Here is a 23,063-nt window from a genome sequence, read left to right on the forward strand (position 1 = left end):
TTTAAGTTGTTGGCATTGACTTATTTTTTTTATTTTTTTTATTATTCTTTTATTAAGTATAAGTAGAACAATATAAATATAACAGTCAACCATACAGCATGACCCAGGGTCACAATTACATGGTAACAAAAAATAGGCAGTCAAATAACTCAGGGTTCTCAGAGGGGAGTCCTACAGTTTCATGCAGAAAAGAGAGAAACCCCACCTCCGACACGTAGTACAGTATAACTAGTGCAGCTCCGTTCGGACAAATGTAATCATGGAGAACAACTGGGACCACAGCGAGCCAGCTTATCATGACCTATGTGAACCAGAGTAAAAGATGGGCCGGTCGTGTCCAGGGTTCTTTGGGCCCCGAAGGCTAGTAAGGAGACAAGGCATAGTCAAAAGGGAGGACGGGGGGAGAAGAGAGTGCAAAGACGGAGAGAGAGGAGGGGGGGGTGGCGGCGGGGAAAAAAAGAAAAATAAAGACAAAAAGGGGGGGGGGGGAATGCCACCCAGGGCAGACATGGCCTACGTAGGTAAAGGTTAGATGTTCAGTCGTTTTCTGGGACAGGGGCGCTGCTCACCTGCCGAATGTAGTCTCGATTACCAGTAAAATACCTCCAGGGCCTCCATGTAACACTAAATGCCTCTTCAGTGTTGTGAAGGGTGGCGGTCAATTCTTCCATCCGGAGAATATGATTGACTTTGGAATACCACAGCACCTTGGATGGGGGCTGAGGCTGCCTCCACAGTGCGGGAATGCAGGCCTTCAGGAGTTGCATCGTGAGGGTTTTTTTGTATTTTCGAACAGGCTGTTCGGTCAAGTGTAGAAGGCACGCTGCTGGGAACCCAAAAGTTCCTCAAGGCCGGGCATGCCCAGAAAAGGTGTCCCATGGTCCCCATATCTGAATTGCACCTCCAACACACATCCGGGATCGATCTATTCATTTTATTCAGAAGGTATGGGACTTTATACCAGCGTGAGACTATCTTGTATCCTGATTCTTGATATTGGTTTGCGATGGAAGCTTTATGTACTAAGGTCAGGATCTTCCCTATCTGTTGTGGGGTAAATGTGATGCCTAAGTCCCTCTCCCATTTGTGGATAAATGGTGGGGTTGACTCCTCCTCCTGACTACTCAATAGGTTGTACAGGAGGGAGAGGGTGTGTCGCACAGGTTCCCTTTTGTGACAGATGGATTCATAGGGCGTCAGGTCTCTAGGAGTGTAGGGGGCCCTTTGTATGGCCAGAAGAAAGTGACGAAGTTGATAAGCACTAAACAAGTCAAGCGGAGGGTCAGAAAGCTTGGCGACAGTTTGCGTGGTCGGGAGCCCTCCTGAGGGCCACACCTCTCCCAGACGCTGTTTCCGCACCACTGTCAACTGTCGCAGTTTCTTGTTGGTACATCCCAGTGGGAAGTCTGGATTACCTATAACCGGAGTTATTGGTGACGGCAGGGGAGCAATGTGTGTTTAGCGGAACAACCTCCGCACAACAGCCAATGTAGCTCCCACTACGGGGTGATCTCTGAGGTCTTTTGGTAGGGAGGACAGGAGCCACAGGGAGGTCAATAGGGGAATGGACCCATCCTCAATCTCCATCTCCACCCACTGCTTGTGTGGGCCATTACAATGCCAATCAACGACTCTCGCTAACAGAGTCGCTCTGCAGTATTGTCTCAGATCTGGGAGACCCAGACCCCCCTTGTCCTTTGGTCTGGCAAGCAATTGCAAACGGGCTCTGGGCGGTTTGCGCGCCCAAATAAAGTCCCGGAGCAGCACCTGCAGTTGTCTGAAAAAAATTGGGGGTAACTGGATCGGTAATGTCTGGAACAAGTATAAGATCCGCGGGAGGGCCGTCATTTTGAATGCATTACAGCGCCCGAACCAGGTCAGTGTTAAAGCATGCCAGTTTCCCAAATCAGATTTCAGTCTATTCAGGAGAGGGACAAAATTAAGCGGGTACAATTGCGCCAAATCCGCTGCGATGTCAACGCCCAGGTAACGTATAGATTTTTCAGCTCAGTAGAATGGAAAAGCGGAGCGGAGCCTCTTGGCCTCACCATCCGGGACCGATATATTCAATACAGCCAACTTGGCACAATTGATTTTATAGTTTGATAGGCTGCCGTATCGCCGGAGAGCCGCGAGTATATTGGGAAGCGAAATGTGTGGATTGGAGACGAAAAAAATTAGATCGTCAGCGTACGCCGCAATTTTGTGGTGTGCCGAGGGTTTGGATATGCCAGTAATATTCGGGTCATTTCGAACGTGACACATAAGTGGTTCCAGTGTCAGAATAAAAATTAGGGGAGACAGAGGGCACCCCTGCCTCGTCCCATTAGTGATGGGGAAAGAGTCCGAGCACCACTCGTTCACCCGTACCGCTGCCGACGGCGTGGAGTAAAGCGACATTACCCAGCTCATCATGTTGGGGCCAAGACCTATATGTTCCAGGGTGGCCTGCATAAAGTGCCAGGCCACCCTGTCAAAGGCCTTCTCCACGTCCGTTGACAACATAAGCAAGGGCCTTCCCTGTACATGGACTCGGGCCATATTGTCTCTAGCTTCCGACTTATTTTTTATTTTTTTGCTTGTTTCCCAAGGTGACCATCTTGGCGTTTGTCAAGAGGGTTGAAAGTGCCTGAAGAGATTGCCTACGGGCACATCACCCTGAAAGCACCCAATCTCATTTGATGTTGTCGGCTAAGAAGAGTCGGGCCTTGTTAGTACCTGGATGGGAGACCGCCTTTGAATACCAGGTGTCGTAGGCTTCTTTTTATGTTGTTGGCGTTGACCTGTTTTTTTTTCCGCTTGTTTCCCAAGGTGACCATCTTGGTGTTTGTCAAGAGGGTTGAGAGTGCCTGAAGAGATTGCCTATGGCCACATCACTCTGAAAGCACCCAATCTCGTCTGATCTTGGAGGCTAAGAAGAGTCAGGCCTGCTTAGTACCTGGATGGGAGACCACCTGGGAATACCAGTTATTGTAAGCTTCTTTTTATGTTGTTGGTGTTGATTTGTTTTTTTCTTCTTCTCTTGTTTCCCAAGGTGACCATCTTGGCATTTGTCAAGAGGGTTGAGAGTGCCCAAAGAGATTGCCTATGGGCACATCAGCCTGAAAGCGCCTGATCTCCTCTGATCTCAGAGGCTAAACAGGGTCGGGCCTTGCTAGTACCTGGATTGGAGACCACCTGGGAATACTAGGTGCTGCAGGCTTCTTTTTATGTTGTTGGCGTTGACTTGTTTTTTTTTTTGTTTGTTTACCAAGGTGACCATCTTGGTGTTTGTCAAGAGGGTTGAGAGTGCCTGAAGAGCTCGCCTATTGCCATATAACCCTGAAAGCACCAGATCTCGTCTGATCTCAGAGACTAAACAGGGTCGGGCCTTGTTAATACCTGGATGGGAGACCACCTGGGAATACTAGGTGCTGTAGACTTCTTCTTATGGTGTTGGCGTTGACTTGATTTTTTTGTTTGTTTCCCAAGGTGACCATCTTGGCGTTAGTCAAGATGGTTGAAAGTGCCTGAAGAAATCTCCTACGGCCACATCACCCTGAAAGAGCCCAATCTCATCTGATCTCAGAGGCTAAGCAGGGTTGGGACCAGTTTATTACCTGGATGGTAGACCGCCTGGGATTTCCAGATGCCGTAGGCTTCTTTTTATGTTGTTGCCATTGACCTATTTTTTTCTGCTTGTTCCCAAGGTGACCATCTTGGCGTTTGTCAAGAGAGTTGAGAGTGCCTGAAGATATTGGCTACGGCCACATCACCCTGATTCTGTTCCATCTCGTTTGATCTTGGAGGCTAAGCAGGGTCGGGCCTGGTTAATGCCTGGAATACAAGGTGTCGTAGGCTTCTTTTTTTTTTCAAATATAATTTTTTCTCAAAATAGGGGAAGACGGTCCCCCGAGTACATAATGCAACAGAGAAATACAGAGCAAAAAGCAGCTGAACAATACTTGATACAGATATATTCGCAACTGTGAGTCTGTCTTCCATCAATCACAATGATTCGAGGCACGGATAAAGTACTGTACCAAGATCCAGGGTCACACAAACCCCAGGTCCCTCCGGCATAATCCATCCAGAGGGGGGTGTGGGGCCGTCATTCCCAATTTATGCAGCTTTGATGGTGTCAAATACCACCTGGTGAGAAGTTTAAAATTAGTCTCCTGTATCTTCGTGCACAGCGAGGTTTTGAGAGTCAAAGTGATAATGCGTTGTCTCTATGCTGGGGAAAACGAGCAATTAAGGTCCTTTTCCCAGTTGGACAGACAGGTTAAGTGTGGGTAATCTGCTTGAGAGAGAATGTGGCCCAAAGGGCCTTTGCTTCTACATAGAGTCTCAAACTCCGTCTGAGGGCGGGCGAACGTTTGAGGATTGGGGATGGAATGGAGAAAATGATGTCGTTGCGCCGCTCTCCAAAAAGGCAGTTGGAAAAGCCCTGTCGGATCTGTTAGGGTTGAGAAAGAAGGCCATTTTCCATCAATGACGCATTGTCTAGGTTGGAATTTCTAAGTGGGTCCCCGGTTCAAAGTTCAGATGGCCACGTATAGGCAATAAGGGGGAAGTCAAAGACGTGAGTGTGTTTTGGGTAGCGATCAGGTGACTGACTTTCAACTAAGCCCCTATGGTGGGATGTGACGTCAATTCTGTGGGTAAATCCTTATAGCACCACATGGCGCTTCTTAGCGGAATTCGGGAGTGATCTTAGAAAGTTTGTTTCGATTCCAGTCCAATACACGCCCCAGATGGGAGGCCAGGTAGTAGCGTCGCAATTCAGGGAGAACCAACCCTCCCTGTTGTTTAGACAATGTCAGCTGTGACCGCTTAAGTCTGGGATTTTTGTAGGCCCAGTTAAATTGAGTGAGCAAGGATTGAGCTTGCTTAAAAAACGGGACTGGAATCTGGATCAGGAGAGCTTGGAAAAGATAGGTAAATTTAGGGAGTATGTTCATTTTAATGAGATTGCATCTCCTGAACCAGGAATGGAGGCCAGAATGCCACCCGTGAAGCAAACTGCGGATCTTAGTGACAAGGGGTGGGGGGAAGTTCAACATAAACGTACGCGCGATGTCCGGTGGAATGTAAGTACCTAAGTACTTAAGGGCTGTATGGGTCCATTTAAATCGAAAATTGGACTGCAAGTCTATTAACGTTTGCGGGGGGGCGGCAACCCCCATGGCCTCTGATTTCAAAAAGTATCCCGTATATCTGGAATTCCCAAAGGAGATTTGGCAAGGAAACTCTGGGATTCATCAGCGAGAACAGCATGTCATCCGCGTAGGCAGATATCTTGCACTCAATAGTAGCCATTTGGAGTCCCGTTATGTCTGAGTTTTGTCGAATTGTGGAGAGAAAGGGTTCCAATGACAGGGGCGACAGGGGGCAACCCTGTCTGGTCCCATTCCCGATGTCAAGGGGAGATGAGAGCACCCCATTCGCTTTGACTTGAGCTGAAGGGCGTGAGTTTATCTTACTTATCCATGCCAGCATCCGTTCACTCCGACCTATATGGCGAAGGATCGAGAACATGAATGTCCATTTGACCCGATCAAAAGCCTTCTCGGCATCAGTACTCACGAAAAGACAAGGAGTCCCAGATAACTTTGCTTTATGGACCAGGGTAAGCACCTTAATGGTGTTGTCCCTATCTTCCCTGGTGGGAATAAAACCTAACTGGTCAATATGCATAAGGGACTGCAAGTGATGTGCCAATCACGTGGCAAGGATTTTAGAGAATAGTTTTAGGACCGAATTTAGGAGGGAAATGGGTCTGTAGCTCCCACATAGGCCCGGGTCTTTGCCCTCCTTAGGTATCAACGAGATGTGGGTTCTAAGGGTATCCTCAGGAAAATCCCCATTCGAGCTCAGAGTATTAAATAAATTCACCAAGCGCGGGCCGAGAATAGGGAGGAAGGTCTTAGGCCGCGTACACACGGGCGGACTGTTGGCTCAACTTTGTCCGCTGAACAGTGTTTCAGCGGACAGTCCGCTCGTGTGTGGGGCTTCAGCGGACAGTTTCAGCGGACAGTTTGACGAACAAAGTTTTTCGGAAATTCCGAAAAACTGTCCGCTGAAACTTGGTTTGAGCGAACAGTCCGCCCGTGTGTAGGCTACTTTCGAAATGAGCAAACTGTTCCCGCTCGGAGGGAAGTCTGCTCATTTCGAGCGCGTGTGCAGGTAGGCGGGGCCCGCGAAGGAGACGTCGCGGGCTCCGCCGCCTGGAATGGACTTAAAGGGGAACCCCAACGCCGAAAAAAATCGGCGTGGGGGTCCCCCCAAAGTCCACAACAGACCCTTGTCCGAGCACGCTACCCGGCCGGCCAGGAAAGGGGGGCGAGCGAGCGCTCCCCCCCCTCCTGAGCCGTACCAGGCCGCGTGCCCTCAACATGGGGGGTGCCTTAGGGAAGGGGGGGCCGCGCGGCCCCCCCACCCCAAAGCACCTTGTCCCCATGTTGATGAGGACAAGGGCCTCTTCCCGACAACCCTGGCCGTTGGTTGTCGGGGTCTGCGGGCGGGGGGCTTATCGGAATCCGGGAGCCCCCTTTAATAAGGGGGCCCCCGGATACCGGCCCCCCACCCTATGTGAATGAGTATGGGGTACAATGTACCCCTACCCATTCACCTGTAAAATAAAAGTACCCAAAAAAAAACACAACACACGAGATAAAATATTTTATTGCACAGCTCCGGGGGTCTTCCGTCTTCGGGGGTCTTCTCGCCGGACTCCTCCGCTATCTTCTTGTAGCTCTTTTGCTAGCGGAGGAGTCCGGCTTTCTTCCTCCCCGCCGCCGGCCTCTTCTCCCGACTTCGGGGGTCTTGTCCCCCTCTTCGGTTCTTCTGCCGGGCCACCGCGCCTTCTTATAGCTCTTTTGCAGGCGGTGGCCCGGTCTTCTGTCGCCGCTGTCGCCGCCGCCTTCCGTTCTTGTTCTTCTTGTTCTTCTTGTTCTTCTCCAGGAGATGTTGACACGTCGCTCTCTCCGGCCGGAATGCCAGAGCCGCGCTGAGCGGCCACTTATATAGTGACAATGGGGCGGTGTCACATGGTATAAGTCACATGGGTTGGTCACATGGGTTGATGTCACATGGGGACTATGACATCGTAAGGGGGCAGGGTCACCATGTGACCAACCCATGTGACATATACCATGTGACACCGCCCCATTGTCACTATATAAGTGGCCGCTCAGCGCGGCTCTGGCATTCCGGCCGCAGAGAGCGACGTGTCAACATCTCCTGGAGAAGAACAAGAAGAACAAGAAGAAGAACAAGAACGGAAGGCGGCGGCGACAGCGGCGACAGAAGACCGGGCCACCGCCTCTAAAAGAGCTATAAGAAGGCGCGGTGGCCCGGCAGAAGAACGGAAGGCGGCGACAGCAGAACGGAAGGCGGCGACAGAAGAACGGAAGGCGGCGACAGAAGACCGGGCCACCGCCTGCAAAAGAGCTATAAGAAGGCGCGGTGGCCCGGCAGAAGAACCGAAGAGGGGGACAAGACCCCCGAAGACGGAAGACCCCCGGAGCTGTGCAATAAAATATTTTATCTCGTGTGTTGTGTTTTTTTTTTGGGTACTTTTATTTTACAGGTGAATGGGTAGGGGTACATTGTACCCCATACTCATTCACATAGGGTGGGGGGCCGTTATCCGGGGGCCCCCTTATTAAAGGGGGCTCCCGGATTCCGATAAGCCCCCCGCCCGCAGACCCTGACAACCAACGGCCAGGGTTGTCGGGAAGAGGCCCTTGTCCTCATCAACATGGGGACAAGGTGCTTTGGGGTGGGGGGAGCGCGCGGCCCCCCCTTCCCCAAGGCACCCCCCCATGTTGAGGGCACGCGGCCTGGTACGGCTCAGGAGGGGGGGCGCGCTCGCTCGCCCCCCTTTCTTGGCCGGCCGGGTAGCGTGCTCGGACAAGGGTCTGTTGTGGACTTTGGGGGGACCCCCACGCCGATTTTTTTTGGCGTTGGGGTTCCCCTTTAAGTCCATTCCAGGCGGCGGAGCCCGCGACGTCTCCTTCGCAGGCCCCGCCTACCTTGACACGCGCTCGAAATGAGCGGACTGTTGCCTCGTGTGTGGGCGAGTCCGCTCATTTCAAAAGTTGCGCGGACTTAGTACGACGAACAAAGTTTGCCGTATTTGTCCGCTCAAAAAGTGCCGTGTGTGGGCGTGTTCGTTCATTCAAAAGTTTGAGCGGACTGTTTGACGAACTTAGTTTCGGCAGACAGTCCCCGCGTGTGTACGCGGCCTTATAGTATTGTGCGGTATATCCGTCAGGGCCCAGAGCCTTACCCACCTTCGGAAGTCCCAAGGCCGTCTCGACTTCTTCCAGTGTGATCGGGTCCTCCAAGTACTCCCGTTATTCCGATGAGAAGGTTGGTAGACCAGAACCGGTTACATATCTGTCTATATTGTCCTGTCCAGACCCTGAATCGGGCAGGTTGTAGAGATCAGAGTAACATTTTTCAAAGACTTCGGCTATTTGGGTTGGGGTAGAGGCCCTCTGGCCATTCTCATCTATCAACTGTGGTATGTAAGAGGCAGATTTAAACTCCTTTACCGACCTGGCTAAGATTTTTCCGCATTTGTCCCCTGACTCCTACGTCAGTTTACGACAAAACTGGAGTGCCGCTTTCGCTTTATAATGGAGTAGGTCAGCAATCTGGGTATGGAGTGTCCCCAATTCAATCTCTAAGGTCCGTGAGGGGGCATGTTTATGTTTCGCTTCCACAGAGGCAAGTTCACGAAACAGATTAGCAAGCTGTTCCTTCCGTGTTCGTTTGATGCGCGCCCCGTGCCTGATAAGTACCCTGCGGAGTACTGACTTGTGAGCCTCCCAGATTATCCCCGGGTCGCAGTCCTGCTTTTAGTTTTCTTGGAAATAAAGGTCCAATTCCCTGGTCACATCTGCTAAAACTTCCGGTATCTGGAGGAGGCTCTCATTAAGGTGCCAGAATAGAGACCTAGGTGAGGGGTTCCTAGAGAGGGTGTAGGTAAGGGCTACAGGAGCATGGTCGGACCAAGTAATATGGCCGATGGAGGAAGAGCTCACCAATTGCAGTTGATCATGTGCAATGAAGAAGAAGTCTATCCTCAAGTATGATTTGTGAGGGGAAGAGCAAAAAGAGTAGTCCCTTTCCCCAGAGTGTTGCAGACGCAAGACATCAACTAATTAGTCATTCAGTAAACACTTAGTAATCCGCTTTCTAGAGGAAATGAGGAGCGAGGAGCAAGAGGCAGAAGTGTCAACCGATGGCGAAAGGGGACATTAAAGTCCCCACCTAATATCAACTGGCCCTCCCGAAAGTCACATAATCTGTTCAGGGTAGTTCTGAGGAACGTGTCTTGGTGATCATTGGGAGCGTACACAGTGGCTAATGTAAAAAGGCGCTCTCCAATGTGGCCCCTAAGAAAAAGATATCGGTCCCCAGGGTCCACCAGAGAATCCTGGAGAACCCAGGGGAGCCTGCTAGAGATCAGAATGGAGACTCCCTTGGTCTTAGAGGAGGGGACATTAAAGTCCCCACCTAATATCAACTGGCCCTCCCGAAAGTCACATAATCTGTTCAGGGTAGTTCTGAGGAACGTGTCTTGGTGATCATTGGGAGCGTACACAGTGGCAAATGTAAAAAGGCGCTCTCCAATGTGGCCCCTAAGAAAAAGATATCGGTCCCCAGGGTCCACCAGAGAATTCTGGTGAACCCAGGGGAGCCTGCTAGAAATCAGAATGGAGACTCCCTTGGTCTTAGAGGAGGGGTTAGTAGAGTGGTAGACCTTAGGGAAGGATCTCGACCATAGAAAGGGGAGGCTAGTATTTTTAAAATGTGTTTCTTGTATAAAGGCCACATCAGTACAGGAAGTTTTCAGACCTCACAGGAGGATCTACCATTTTTCAGGGGAGTTCAGTCCCTTAACGTTTAGAGAGGTGACCTTGACTGAGTCTGCCATCGCTCCTCGGGGAGGGGGAGGGGGACGTCAGAGAAAAGCAAAGAAAGTTGAACCAAGGTAGGTTTTGTTTAGGTAATGGATGGCGGGAACTAAGGGGGAGAAAGGAAGGGCAAATGGAAGGAAAGGTAAGGGGAAAAAGAGGCCGGGCACCTCAACCCCAGGGGGAGAGGGAAATTAAGGGTTGTCCACACTCAAGAGAACAGGAAGGGTATACTAAAACACCACAATTATGCTATAGCGCTTACCAGATGTACACTGGGTTTAAAGCGCTGTCCTACTTGGGTTGGTGGGTAGACAGGTCGGAGAGGGAGCCCCCGAATCCTAGTCCCCCCAGTCCCGGCAGTGGTAAATATCACGTCTGATACCGGTATGCAAATAAAAGACAATCAGTAACATCATAGAACCAAAAAACAATAGTATAATCAAAACAGAGGTAGATCATATAACTGTCAGCACTTAGGGGTCTCCTCAGCTCGCCCTAAACATAGGCATGCACAAGGGAGCCCGTCACAACAGAAAAGGCATCACAGAATGGAATCCACCACCCCCCGTCCCATACCCCAAAAGTACACGCAGTCCCCGAACAAATGCATTTCTCCCTTTGGCAGATTGTCCTCTCCTTACCCCCTCTCCCCCGTCCACGCCCCGGGGGGAAAAGGGGCAGGGAAGGGGGAAAAGGGGGGGTGGAAGGGGGTAAAGAGGGAGGGAAAGGAGGGAAGGGAAGGGTGGGAAGCGGGGGGGAAGGAGGGGGGAGACAGGGGAGAGGGGACAAACATGCGGAAATGTCAAGTCCTTTAGCGCACTCCCACCAGCAACCACCCGGACCCCATAAATTTCAACTCCTCCGCTCCATGGTCACCGCATCAAGATGAAAGAGGAGCAGCCCTGGTCGGTGCATGGAAAATCCAGCAGGCAAGGGGCTGGGGCCACCATCCCTCCATCCAACAGGAGACTTCACCCGAGCAGCAGTCCTGGGGCCCGCCAATTAGTGTCTCTCCTGCATCGCCATCGGGGGCTGTGTAGAGCATCCCGAGGGAGGCTGGGACCGCCCAAACAGTTAGGGGTTAATCCTCCAGGGGGGTCCAGAGTCACACTGGAGGGAAGCAGTGTCTCTTACCAATAGGCTCAATAAATAAGTCATCCAGGGTCCCTGAAAGCTGCAGCAGGCAATGTCGGCAAAGAGTAGGTGGGGGCCAGAGGGGGGGGACGAGGGGCGCAACCAGGGGGAGGGGACACATATGCGGGAATGTCAAGCCCTTCCAGTACAGCACACTAGGTATCACTCAGACCCCCCAAAGTGCAACTCCCCCCTCTAAGGTCAAGACTCCAGAAGGGAAGATGAGCCGCCCTGGTCTGTACATGAAAGAACCTGCTGCCAGAGTATGCTAGAGTATGCATAGTATGCATACTTGCTAGTGTATACAGACGGACTACTGTATACAGAGGACTGGATAGTTTATATAGAGAGGCTAATGTGTACAAAAGACAGTTTAGTTTATACAGATAGGCTAGATTATACAGAAGAACGACCTGGGTATGCAGAGATGGAGGCTAGGGTATACAGAGAGAGAGAGGCTGGGTTACACAGAGAGGCAGGAGTATGCAGACTTGCTAGTGTATACAGATGGACTAGTGTATACAGTAGACTGGCTAGTTTATACAGAGAGGCTAATGTGTACAAAAGACAGGCTAGTGTATACAGATAGGCTAGATTATACAGAAGAAGGTCCTGGTTATGCAAGAGATGGAGGCTAGGGTATGCAGAGAGAGAGGCTTGGTTACAAAGACTTGCTAGTGTATACAGACGGACCAGTGTATACAGAGGACCGGCTAGTTTATACAGAGAGGCTAATGTGTACAAAAGACAGGCTAGTGTATACAGATAGGCTAGATTATACAGAAGAACGTCCTGGGTATGCAGAGATGGAGTCTAGGGTACACAGAGAGAGAGGCTAGAGTATGCATACTTGCTAGTGTATACAGGCGGACTAGTGTATACAGAAGACCGGTTAGATTATACAGAGAGGCTAATGTGTACAAAAGACAGGCTAGTGTATACAAATAGGCTAGTGTATACAGATAGGCTAGATTATACAGAAGAACGTCCTGGGTATGCAGAGATGGAGGCTAAGGTATACAGAGAGAGAGGCTAGAGTACGCATACTTGCTAGTGTATACAGATGGACTAGTGTATACAGAGGAACGGCTAGTTTATACAGAGAGGCTAATGTGTACAAAAGACAGGCTAGTGTATACAAATAACTAGATTATAGAGAAGAACATCCTGGGTATGCAGAGATGGAGGCTAGGGTATACAAAGAGAGAGGCTGGGTTACACGGAGAGGCTAGTGTATGCAGACCTGCTAGTGTATACAGGAGGACTAGTGTATACAGAGAGGCTTGGGTATACAGAGAGATAATGTATAAAGAGATGCTAGTGTATACAAAAGACAACCAAGAGTAGACAGTGAGGCTTGTGTATACAGAAGACCGGCTACAGAGAGGCTAATTTGTACAAAAGACAGGCTAATGTATACATATAGGTTAGATTATACAGAGGAAGGTCCTGGGTATGCAGAGATGGAGGCTAGGGAATCCAGAGAAAGACTGTGTTACACAGAGAGGCTAGAGTATGCCGAAGACCGGCTATTTTATACAGAGAGGCTAATGAGTACAAAAGGCACACTATTTTTTACAGATAGGCTTGTGTATACAGAAGACAGTCTGGGGAATTCAGTGAGGCTAGTGTATGCAGAGAGGCTGGGACACCGAGACTATTGTAAAAAGAAGGCAGGCTAGTGTATATGGATTACGGGCACGTGTATACAGAAGACAGAGAGGCTAGTCTATATAGTATACAGAAAGGCTAGCGTGTAAAGAAGACAGGACTTTATTTTTTGCTAATGCAACTACTTCAGAAACATGTAAAGGTTACAGTCCTTTTTTCATATTTTGGTGCTGTTAAATAGTGGTGTGTTTTCAGTTATCAATGTGACAGTTAATGTGGAGAACTACAAATATACAAAATAGAGCAAAAGAGTGCTGTTTATTTTGTTAAGTCATTGACTGATAGACGTTAAGTAATTGGCCGTTATTGGTTTGGCAGTACATTGTTTATTTTGATGTAAGATAGTTTTATTCTCTACTTATAGCCGAGTTTTAGACTACTTTATTATTAGCATTAATCGAATTATTCATATTTATTATGCAGAGTGTAAATATTGCACTGAGACGATATTGCTTTTGAAAGATATGTATACATAGCATTGTTAGCAGACCAATAGGACAATTTACATGGCTTAATATTGCAGAGCGTAATTTAACAGGAAAGAGATCCAAAGCGTTAGTTGCAGTAGCTTCATAAAACTGAGAAATCGTTGCATTACTCTAAATTTAAAAGTTGTTCCGGTAGCACTGAGAAGACGATATTAGATGAGTGATCTACACATTTCGTTTACTATTGCAGAGAGATACCGGCTAAATGTTAATATCTTAAAATGTGCTGCGTGTAAGGTAGAAATAAGATTTTGTGTGAGTTGATTTACCAGGATTTAGAGATAGTAATCTGTTTATTCTAATAATAAATATAGCAAAATAACTAAGATTTATATTGAGACATCATATACAGGTCGGGTTTAAGTGGAAATACACGAAATAACAGCAACGACGTGTGTAGATTTTTATCAATCAGGTTCATTTCGTGTCTTTAATCATGTAGTGAATATACCCCAAATATAGCATAAGGATGAGAAAGGGTAATAACTGGCAGAGGATGACATGGCAAAAAGACAAACTGCATTAGAAATGTGAATATGAATAATTAGAGATGAAATGTCAATCCCCATTGGTTACTTACAGGTATTAATACTGTTAACACGGCTACGTACAGCAAAGTGTGAGCTAAGCAGCTAAATATTCTGCAATAGCAGAGATTAAGTATTTCAGTTGAAAAGAGATCGGAAGCGTTAGTTGCAGTATCTTCAAAATGACTGAGAAATAATTTCATTACCCTAAATGTAAAAGTTATCCCGGTAGGACTGAGTGGACTGATATTAGATGAGTGATCGTTGTAGTACAAATTCAGTTTACTATAGCAGAGAGATACCAGCTAAATGTGAGAAGAACAATTACACTTTTCACTGTAGCATTGCATTTCTCTTAATATGTGCAGCGTGTAAAGAAGCAATAAGATGGTATTATCCTAAAATTAGCAGTATACGTAATAAAGGTGAGTAGGTAACCTGGATTTATACATAGCAAACTCTACAATCTAATTTAGCAAAATTAGAACGGATAATATTGAGACAGTATATACAAGTCGAGTTTAAGTGGAAATACACAAAATATCTAGCTTACCTTTACATTGTTCAAGAGAGCGTTGCAAAGTAATCCCAAGGCAGAATGTCGGAATAGCAATTAGATGAGATGATTGCTGTAAACATGAAATATCAGCAACGACGTGACCAGGTTTCTATCGTTCTTCAGGATCCTTACGTGTCTTTAAGGATGAGAAAGTATAATAAATGGCAAAGTATGACATGGCAAATAGACAAATTGCATTAGAGATGTGAGATAGACATGAAATGTCAATCTCCATTGGGTATTTACATGTAACTATTAATACAATTAAAGCGGCTACATACAGCAAAGTGTGAGCTACATTATTTAAGAGTAAATTTACGTAGCTTGAAAATTCCAACGTGTAAATCGTTCTATTAATTTTGTTACGCACGAAGACGGCTTACACTGACTATTTACCGTTTCCACTGGAAAGAGAATCCCATTGCATAGAGGTAGCGAGAGATGGTTGCATTACTCTTAATGTGTAATGTGTTTTAAAAAGATGGTTTTGTGTGAATTTTGTTTTAACGTAAAATTAGCTGTAGACATTATAACTATGGTTAGGTTTACAATGATTTAGAGATAGTAATCTCTATAATATAATAATAATAAGTATAGCAAAACAAATTAGGAAAATATTGAGGCAGTATATATAGGTCGAGATAAAGTGAATACACAAAAGGGATCAAGGGATAGTTGCAAAGTAATATCCTCATTAAGGCAGAATGTCGGAATAGCAATGAGATTCGATGGTTGCAACATAAAACGAAATATGAGCACGGCTAAAATACAGTACATAATTTAAGAGTACAGTAGACTATAGTATAAATTACTTAAGATTAAATTAGACTTAGCTTGAAAAAATCTAAGTTTAAATCGTTGAGTAAATCGTGAGTAAATCGTAAATTTTTCAGCTAAGTTAACTCTGAGATTATGATTCATTTCACAGTTCCATTACGCGGTCCTTTTCCACTGGTATAGTCATAATGTAATATCAGTAATTGCTATCAGTAAATGTTAAAATTTTAAGACGGTTCACGGTTATATGGAATTGATATGGATTTAAAAGCGGTACATTAATTTTCTAAAAGCATATGGCAGAAAGACGGCTTACACTGCTTTTCTCACATTTTGCTGCGTTAAAAAGTTAAGGTGGAGAAAAAGAAGTAATACAGAGTCAAACAGTGGAAACGTTTATGTCATGACAGCTGATACTGGTTGAGCAATAAAACTGTTTTATTAAGATGTAAGACGAGTTTTCTTCTATACATATATGCTTTTCAGAGAGTTGTATAATATAGGCAACCAATAGGAAATTTAAATGGCTTAATATTGCAGGGAGGAAGTATCGCTGTACAACGGTAAGAGATTGAAAGCGTAGCTTGAAAATGGCCGAGAAATAGTTGCGTTAGTCTAAATTTAAAGGATATGCCGTTACCAATGAGAAAGCTTATATTAGACTAGTTGATCTTTGCATTACACGATCCTATTATTATTATTATTAATAATAATAATAATAAGATCATAGTGCAGAGAGATACTCAGTTAATGTCAGAGATACTCGGTTAATGTCAGAAAAGCAATAAAACTGTTTACATCGTTAGCGAGCGATAGTTACATTACATTTTGCATTATCGTACAATTAGCGGTAGAACTCATCGAAGTGAATAGATTTAACCGGATTTTGAGATAGTTCACACTAGCCGGTCTTCTGCATACAATAGCCTGTCTTCAAAATAAAATAGCCTATGTTCTGAATACACTAGCCCGTCTTCTGTCTTCTGTATGCCCTAGCCTGTCTTCTGTATACATTAGTCTCTCTGTATAAACTAGCATCACTGTATACCCCAAACTGTCTTCTGTAAACACTTGTCTCTCTTTATAGCCTGTCTAGCCTTTCTTCTAGCGTCTCTGTATACACTAACCAGGCTTCTATATACAATAGCTTCACTCTATGCACTAGCCTCTCTGTATAATCTAGCCTCTCTGTATACCCTAGATAGTGTTCTGCATACACTAGCCTCTCCGTAGAAGCCAGCCTTTATTCTGTATTCACTTGCCTTTCTTCTGTATGCTGTAGTCTTCTATATATACTAGCCTCCCTGTACACCCTTGTATCTCTGTAAACACTGTGTAAACTAGCCAGTCTTATGTATACACTCGCCAACTCTATACACTAGACTCTCTGAATACACTAAACCCTCTGTATACCACAGCCTGTCTTCTGTATACACTAGACTGTAAAAACTAGCTAGAATACACCAGCCTGTCTTCTGTACCCACTAGACTCTCTGTATACACTGTCCTTTCTGTATACACTTGACTCTCTCTATACACTAACCTCTCTATATACACTAACATCTTTGTATATACTAGCCTCTCTTTAAACTAGCCTCTCTGTGTACCCCAGCCTCACTGTTTACTCTAGCATCTCTGTATACTCAAGCCTATCTACATACACGAGTCTGTATTCTGTATTCACTAGCCTTTCCTCTGTATGCTGTAGTCTTCTATATATACACGCTTCTCTGTACACCCTAGCACTGTAACAGTGCTAGGTTCCTGTATTAAAGAAACAGAACACCAGCAATAAGGTGTATACTGTGCAGGAGGCACACAACACCCACTCTAACTTCTGCACTGCAGATGCATGTATTGCAGAAATTGAACACCAGTAATAAAGGGTAGCTTCAGGTGTGTACTGTGCAGGAGGCACATAACACCCACTGTAACAGTGCTAGGTTCCCAAGCAGTAAAGACACTGTCCCTGCCTATCATCCTCTTTCCCTGACCACTGCAGCACACTATACAAGGCCGCCACGCTGGCGGCCTTATATAGTGTGGGGTGTGTACTAAACCCCCCTGAGCTATAATTGGCCGCAGGAAACCTGCCTGTGGTGAATTGTGGCTCTCCTCACAGAGGATGTCACATCTGTTATTTTATAGAACCTATTATGCTCCTCGTAAACTTTTTCAATTTGGCCGAACGGCCGTACGCAAGTTGCCCCCGGTGCGGGAACATGGGAGGAGACATGATGCACATGTTTTGGAGATGCCCGAAGTTGTTCCGCTACTGGACGGAGGTGACAGGAACCATTGATCGGGTGTTTGGAATGTCCACCAGGATGGAGGCGAAGTATTATCTCCTGGGATTCGTTGAAGGAGTTGGAAACCCGGGAAGCAGCCAGATGGCAGTTCTGAGATGCCTATTTCAGGCAAGGAAACTGATTGCCCAACCCTGCTTAGCCTCCAATGTTGGCAATGACTTGTTTTTTTTCGCTTGTTTCCCAAGATGACCATGTTGGCGTTTGTCAAGATGGTTGAGAGTGCCCGAAGAGATCGCCTATGGCCCCATCACCTTGAAAGTGCCTGATCTTGTCTGATCCCGGAGGCTAAGCATTGTCGGGCCTGATTAGTAACTGGATGGGAGACCAACTGGGAATACCAGGTTTCGTAGGCTTCTTTTTATGTTGTTGGCGTTGACATGGTTTTTTTTTTCCGCTTGTTTCCCAAGGTGATCATCTTGGCATTTGTCAAGAGGGCTGAGAGAGCCCAAAGAAATCTCCTACGGCCACATCACCCTGAAAGCGCCCGATCTCATCTGATCTCAGAGGCTAAGCAGGGTCCGGCCTGGATAGTTCCTAATTAGAGGTGCTGTAGGAATCTTTTTATATTGTTGGCTTTGACTTGTTTTTCTTTCGCTTGTTTCCCAAGGTGGCCATTTTAGCATCAGTCAAGAGTTTTGAGTATGTCCCGAAGCGTTCACCTAAGGTCACATCACCCTGAAAGTGCCCGTTCTCAGAGGCTAAACAGGGTCGGGGTCAGATGGGAGACCGCCAGGGTCTATGTTGTTGGCGTTGACATGTTTTTTTTCACTTGTTTCCCAAGATGACCATCTTAGCATTTGTCAAGAGGGTTGAGAGTGTCTAAATAGAACACCTATGGCGCACAATCTAATCTGATCTCAGAGGCCTAGCAGTGTACGGCCTGGTTTATACCTGTATGGGAGACCATCTGTAAATTTTTTTTCTTTTTATGTTGTTGGCCTTGACCTGTTTTGTTTTTCACTTGTTTCACTTGTTTTTCACTTGTTTCCCAAGGTGACCATCTTAGCGTTTGTCAAGAGGGTTGAGAGTGCCCGAAGAGATCACCTACGGCCCCATCACCCTGAAAGTGCCTGATCTTGTCTGATCCCGGAGGCTAAGCATTGTCGGGCCTGATTAGTAACTGGATGGGAGACCAACTGGGAATACCAGGTTCCGTAGGCTTCTTTTTATGTTGTTGGCGTTGACATGTTTTTTTTTTCCGCTTGTTTCCCAAGGTGATCATCTTGGCATTTGTCAAGAGGGCTGAGAGAGCCCAAAGAAATCTCCTACGGCCACATCACCCTGAAAGCGCCCGATCTCATCTGATCTCAGAGGCTAAGCAGGGTCCGGCCTGGATAGTTCCTAATTAGAGGTGCTGTAGGAATCTTTTTATATTGTTGGCTTTGACTTGTTTTTCTTTCGCTTGTTTCCCAAGGTGGCCATTTTAGCATCAGTCAAGAGTTTTGAGTATGTCCCGAAGCGTTCACCTAAGGTCACATCACCCTGAAAGTGCCCGTTCTCAGAGGCTAAACAGGGTCGGGGTCAGATGGGAGACCGCCAGGGTCTATGTTGTTGGCGTTGACATGTTTTTTTTCACTTGTTTCCCAAGATGACCATCTTAGCATTTGTCAAGAGGGTTGAGAGTGTCTAAATAGAACACCTATGGCGCACAATCTAATCTGATCTCGGAGGCCTAGCAGTGTACGGCCTGGTTTATACCTGTATGGGAGACCATCTGTAAATTTTTTTTCTTTTTATGTTGTTGGCCTTGACCTGTTTTGTTTTTCACTTGTTTCACTTGTTTTTCACTTGTTTCCCAAGGTGACCATCTTAGCGTTTGTCAAGAGGGTTGAGAGTGCCCGAAGAGATCACCTACGGCCCCATCACCCTGAAAGCGCCCAATCTCGTCTGATCTCGGAGGCTAAACAGTGTCGGGCCTGGTTAGTACCTGGATGGGAGACCACCTGGGAATACCAGGTGCCATAGGCTTCTTTTTATGTTGTTGGCTTTGACCTGTTTTTTTCGCTTGTTTCTCAAGGCGACCATCTTGGCGTTTGTCAAGAGGGTTGGGCGTGTCTTGAAGAGAACACTTACGGCCACATCAACCTGAAAGCACCCGATCTCAACTGATTTCAGAGGCTAAGCAGCGTCAGGCCTAGTTAGTACCTAGATGGGAGACTGCCTGGGAAGACCAGGAACCATAGAAGGATCTGGCCTGGTTAGTGTCTTGATTGGGAGATCGCCTGGGAATACCGGATGCCGTAGGATTATTTTTATGTTGTTGGCTTTGACCTGTTTTTTTTAGCTTGTTTCCCAAGGTGACCATCTTGGACTTTGTCAAGAGGCTTCAGAGTGCCCAAAGAGAGTGCCTACGGCCAAATCACCCTGAAAGAGCCCAATCTCATCTGATCTCGGAGGCTAAGCAGCAATGGGCCTGGTTAGTACCTGGATGGGAGACAGCCTGGGAATACCAGGTGCCGTAGGCTTCTCATTATGTTGTCGGCGTTGACCTGTTTTTTTTCCCTTGTTTCCCAAGGTGACCATCTTGGCATTTGTCAAGAGGGTTGAGAGTGCACAAAGAAATTGCCTACGGGCACAACACCCTGAAAGCGCCCAATCCCGTTTGGTCTCAGAGGCTACGCAGGGTTGGGCCTGGTTTGTACCTGGATGGGAGACCGCCTGGGTTTTCCAGATGCCGCAGGCTTCTTTTTATGTTGTTGGCGTTGACTTGTTTTTTTTGTTTGTTTCCCAAGGTGACCATCTTGGCGTTTGTCAAGAGGGTTGAGCGTGCCTGAAAAAATCTACTATGGCCACATCACCCTGAAAGAGCCCAATCTCATTTGATCTCAGAGGCCAAGCAGGGTTGGGACCTGGTTAGCACCTGGATGGGAGACCGCCTGGGATTTCTCGATGCCATAGGCTTTAGTTTTAAGTTGTTGGCAATTTAATTTTTTTTATTCTTTTATTAAGTATAAGTAGAACAACATAAATTTAACAGTCAACCATACAGCAGGACCCAGGGTCACAATTACATGGTAACAAAAAATAGGCAGCCAAATAACTCTGGGTTCTCAGAGGGGAGTCCTACAGTTTCATGCAGAAAAGAGAGAAACCCCACCTCCGACATGTAGTACAGTATAACTAGTGCAGCTCCGTTCGGACAAATGTAATCATGGAGAACAACTGGGACCACAGCGAGCCAGCTTATCATGACCTATGTGAACCAGAGTAAAATATGAGCCGGTCGTGTCCAGAACCCTGGGGTTCTTCTGGGTCCTGAAGGCTAGTAAGTAGACAAGGCATAGTCAAAAGCGAGGACGGGGGGAGAAGAGAGTGCAAAGACGGAGAGAGAGGAGGGGGGAAAAAAAGAAAAATAAAGACAAAAAGGGAGGGGGGGAATGCCACCCAGGGCAGACATGGCCTACGTAGGTAAACGTTAGATGTTCAGTCATTTTCTGGGACAGAGGCGCTGCTCACCTCCCGAATGTAGTCTCGAGTACCAGTAAAATACCTCCAGGGCCTCCATGTACAAACGCCAAGATGGTCGCCTTGAGAAACAAGCGAAAAAAACAGGTCAAAGCCAACAACATAAAAAGAAGCCTGCGGCATCTGGAAAACCCAAGCGGTCTCCCATCCAGGTACAAACCAGGCCCAACCCTGCTTAGCCTCTGAGACCAGATGAGATTGGGCGCCTTTCAGGGTGTTGAGCCCATAGCCAATTTCTTTGTGCACTCTCAACCCTCTTGACAAATGCCAAGATGGTCACCTTGGGAAACAAGGGAAAAAAAACAGGTCAACGCCGACAACATAATGAGAAGCCTACGGCACCTGGAATTCCCAGGCTGTCTCCCATTCAGGTACTAACCAGGCCCATCGCTGCTTAGCCTCTGAGATCAGATGAGAATGGGCTCTCTCAGGGTGATTTGGTCGTAGCCACTCTCTTTGGGCACTCTGAAGCCTCTTGACAAAGGCCAAGATGGTCGCCTTGGGAAACAAGCTAAAAAAACAGGTCAAAGCCAACAACATAAAAAGAAGCCTACGGCATCCGGTATTCCCAGGCGATCTCCCAATCAAGTCCTTCTATGGCACCTGGTTTTTCCAAGGCAGTCTCCCATCCAGGTACTAACCAGGCCTGACGCTGCTTAGCCTCTGAAATCAGACGAGATCGGGTGCTTTCAGGGTCATGTGGCCGTAAGTGTTCTCTTCAAGACACGCCCAACCCTCTTGACAAACGCCAAGATGGTCGCCTTGAGAAACAAGCGAAAAAAACAGGTCAAAGCCAACAACATAAAAAGAAGCCTATGGCACCTGGTATTTCCAGGCGGTCTCCCATCCAGGTACTAACCAGGCCCGACACTGTTTAGCCTCCGAGATCAGACGAGATTGGGCGCTTTCAGGGTGATGTGCCCATAGGCAATCTCTTTGGGCACTCTCAACCCTCTTGACAAATGCCAAGATAGTCACCTTGATATACAAGCGAAAAAAAAACAACAACATAAAAAGAAGAATACGGCACCTGGTATTCCAACGCCATCTCCCATCCAGGTACTAACTAGGCCCAACCCTTCTTAGCCTCAGAGAAGAGAAGAGATAGGGCTCTTTCAGGTTGATGCTGCTGTAAGCGATCTCTTTGGGCACTCTCAACCCTCTTGACAAATGCCAAGATGGTCACCTTGGGAAACAAGCGAAAAAAAAAAACGAATCAATGCTAACAACATAAAAAGAAGCCTACAATAACTGGTAATCCCAGGTGGTCTCCCAACCAGACCCGACTCTTCTTAGCCTCCAAAATCAGACGAGATTGGGTGCTTTCAGAGTGATGTGGCCATAGGCAATCTCTTCAGGTACTCTCAACCCTCTTGACAAACACCAAGATGGTCACTTTGGGAAAAAAGCGGAAAAAAAAACAGGTCAACGCCAACAACATAAAAAGAAGTCTACGACACCTGGTATTCCCAGGCGGTCTCCCATCCAGTTACTAACAAGGCCCGACTCTTCTTAGCCTCCAACATCAAACAAAATCGAGTGCTTTCAGGGTGATGTGCCCATAGGCAATCTCTTCAGGCACTTTCAACCCCCTTGACAAACGCCAAGATGGTCACCTTGGGAAACAAGCAAAAAAATAAAAAATAAGTTGGAAGCTAAAGACAATACGGTCCGAGTCCTCAATTTAATCCATGCGGTGCATGTACAGGGAAGGCCCTTGCTTATGTTGTCAATGGACGTGGAGAAGGCCTTTGACAGGGTGGCCTGGCACATTATGCAGGCCACCCTGGAACATATAGGTCTTGGCCCCAACATGATGAGCTGGGTAATGTCGCTTTACTCCACGCCGTCGGCAGCGGTACGGGTGAACGAGTGGTGCTCGGACTCTTTCCCCATCACTAATGGGACGAGGCAGGGTGCCCTCTGTCTCCTCTAATTTTTATTCTGACTCTGGAACCACTTATGTGTCACGTTCGGAATTACCCGAATATTACTGGCATATCCAAACCCTCGGCACACCACAAAATTGCGGCGTACGCTGACGATCTAATTTTTTTCGTCTCCAATCCACACATTTCGCTTCCCAATATACTCACGGCTCTCCGGCGATACGGCAGCCTATCAAACTATAAAATCAATTGCGCCAAGTCGGCTGTATTGAATATATCGGGCCCGGATGGTGAGGCCAAGAGGCTACGCTCTGCTTTTCCATTCTACTG

General features: G+C 47.0%; 6 pseudogenes; 5 read left to right on the forward strand and 1 right to left on the reverse strand.

Moving 5' to 3' along the window:
• Positions 1 to 2,860: 2,860 nt before the first annotated feature.
• Positions 2,861 to 2,979, forward strand: LOC143949109 (5S ribosomal RNA; annotated as a pseudogene).
• A 104-nt stretch (positions 2,980 to 3,083) lies between these two features.
• LOC143949450 (5S ribosomal RNA) lies at positions 3,084 to 3,202 on the forward strand (annotated as a pseudogene).
• A 101-nt stretch (positions 3,203 to 3,303) lies between these two features.
• On the forward strand, positions 3,304 to 3,422 carry LOC143949102 (5S ribosomal RNA; annotated as a pseudogene).
• Positions 3,423 to 19,228: 15,806 nt separating this feature from the next.
• LOC143947140 (5S ribosomal RNA) lies at positions 19,229 to 19,347 on the forward strand (annotated as a pseudogene).
• A 378-nt stretch (positions 19,348 to 19,725) lies between these two features.
• LOC143948110 (5S ribosomal RNA) lies at positions 19,726 to 19,844 on the forward strand (annotated as a pseudogene).
• Positions 19,845 to 21,654: 1,810 nt separating this feature from the next.
• Positions 21,655 to 21,773, reverse strand: LOC143947222 (5S ribosomal RNA; annotated as a pseudogene).
• Positions 21,774 to 23,063: the final 1,290 nt, after the last annotated feature.

The sequence above is a fragment of the Lithobates pipiens genome, unplaced genomic scaffold, assembly GCF_037356315.1.
Source record: "Lithobates pipiens isolate NorthernLeopardFrog02 unplaced genomic scaffold, aLitPip1_a1.2 Scaffold_30, whole genome shotgun sequence".
NCBI lineage: Eukaryota > Metazoa > Chordata > Amphibia > Anura > Ranidae > Lithobates > Lithobates pipiens.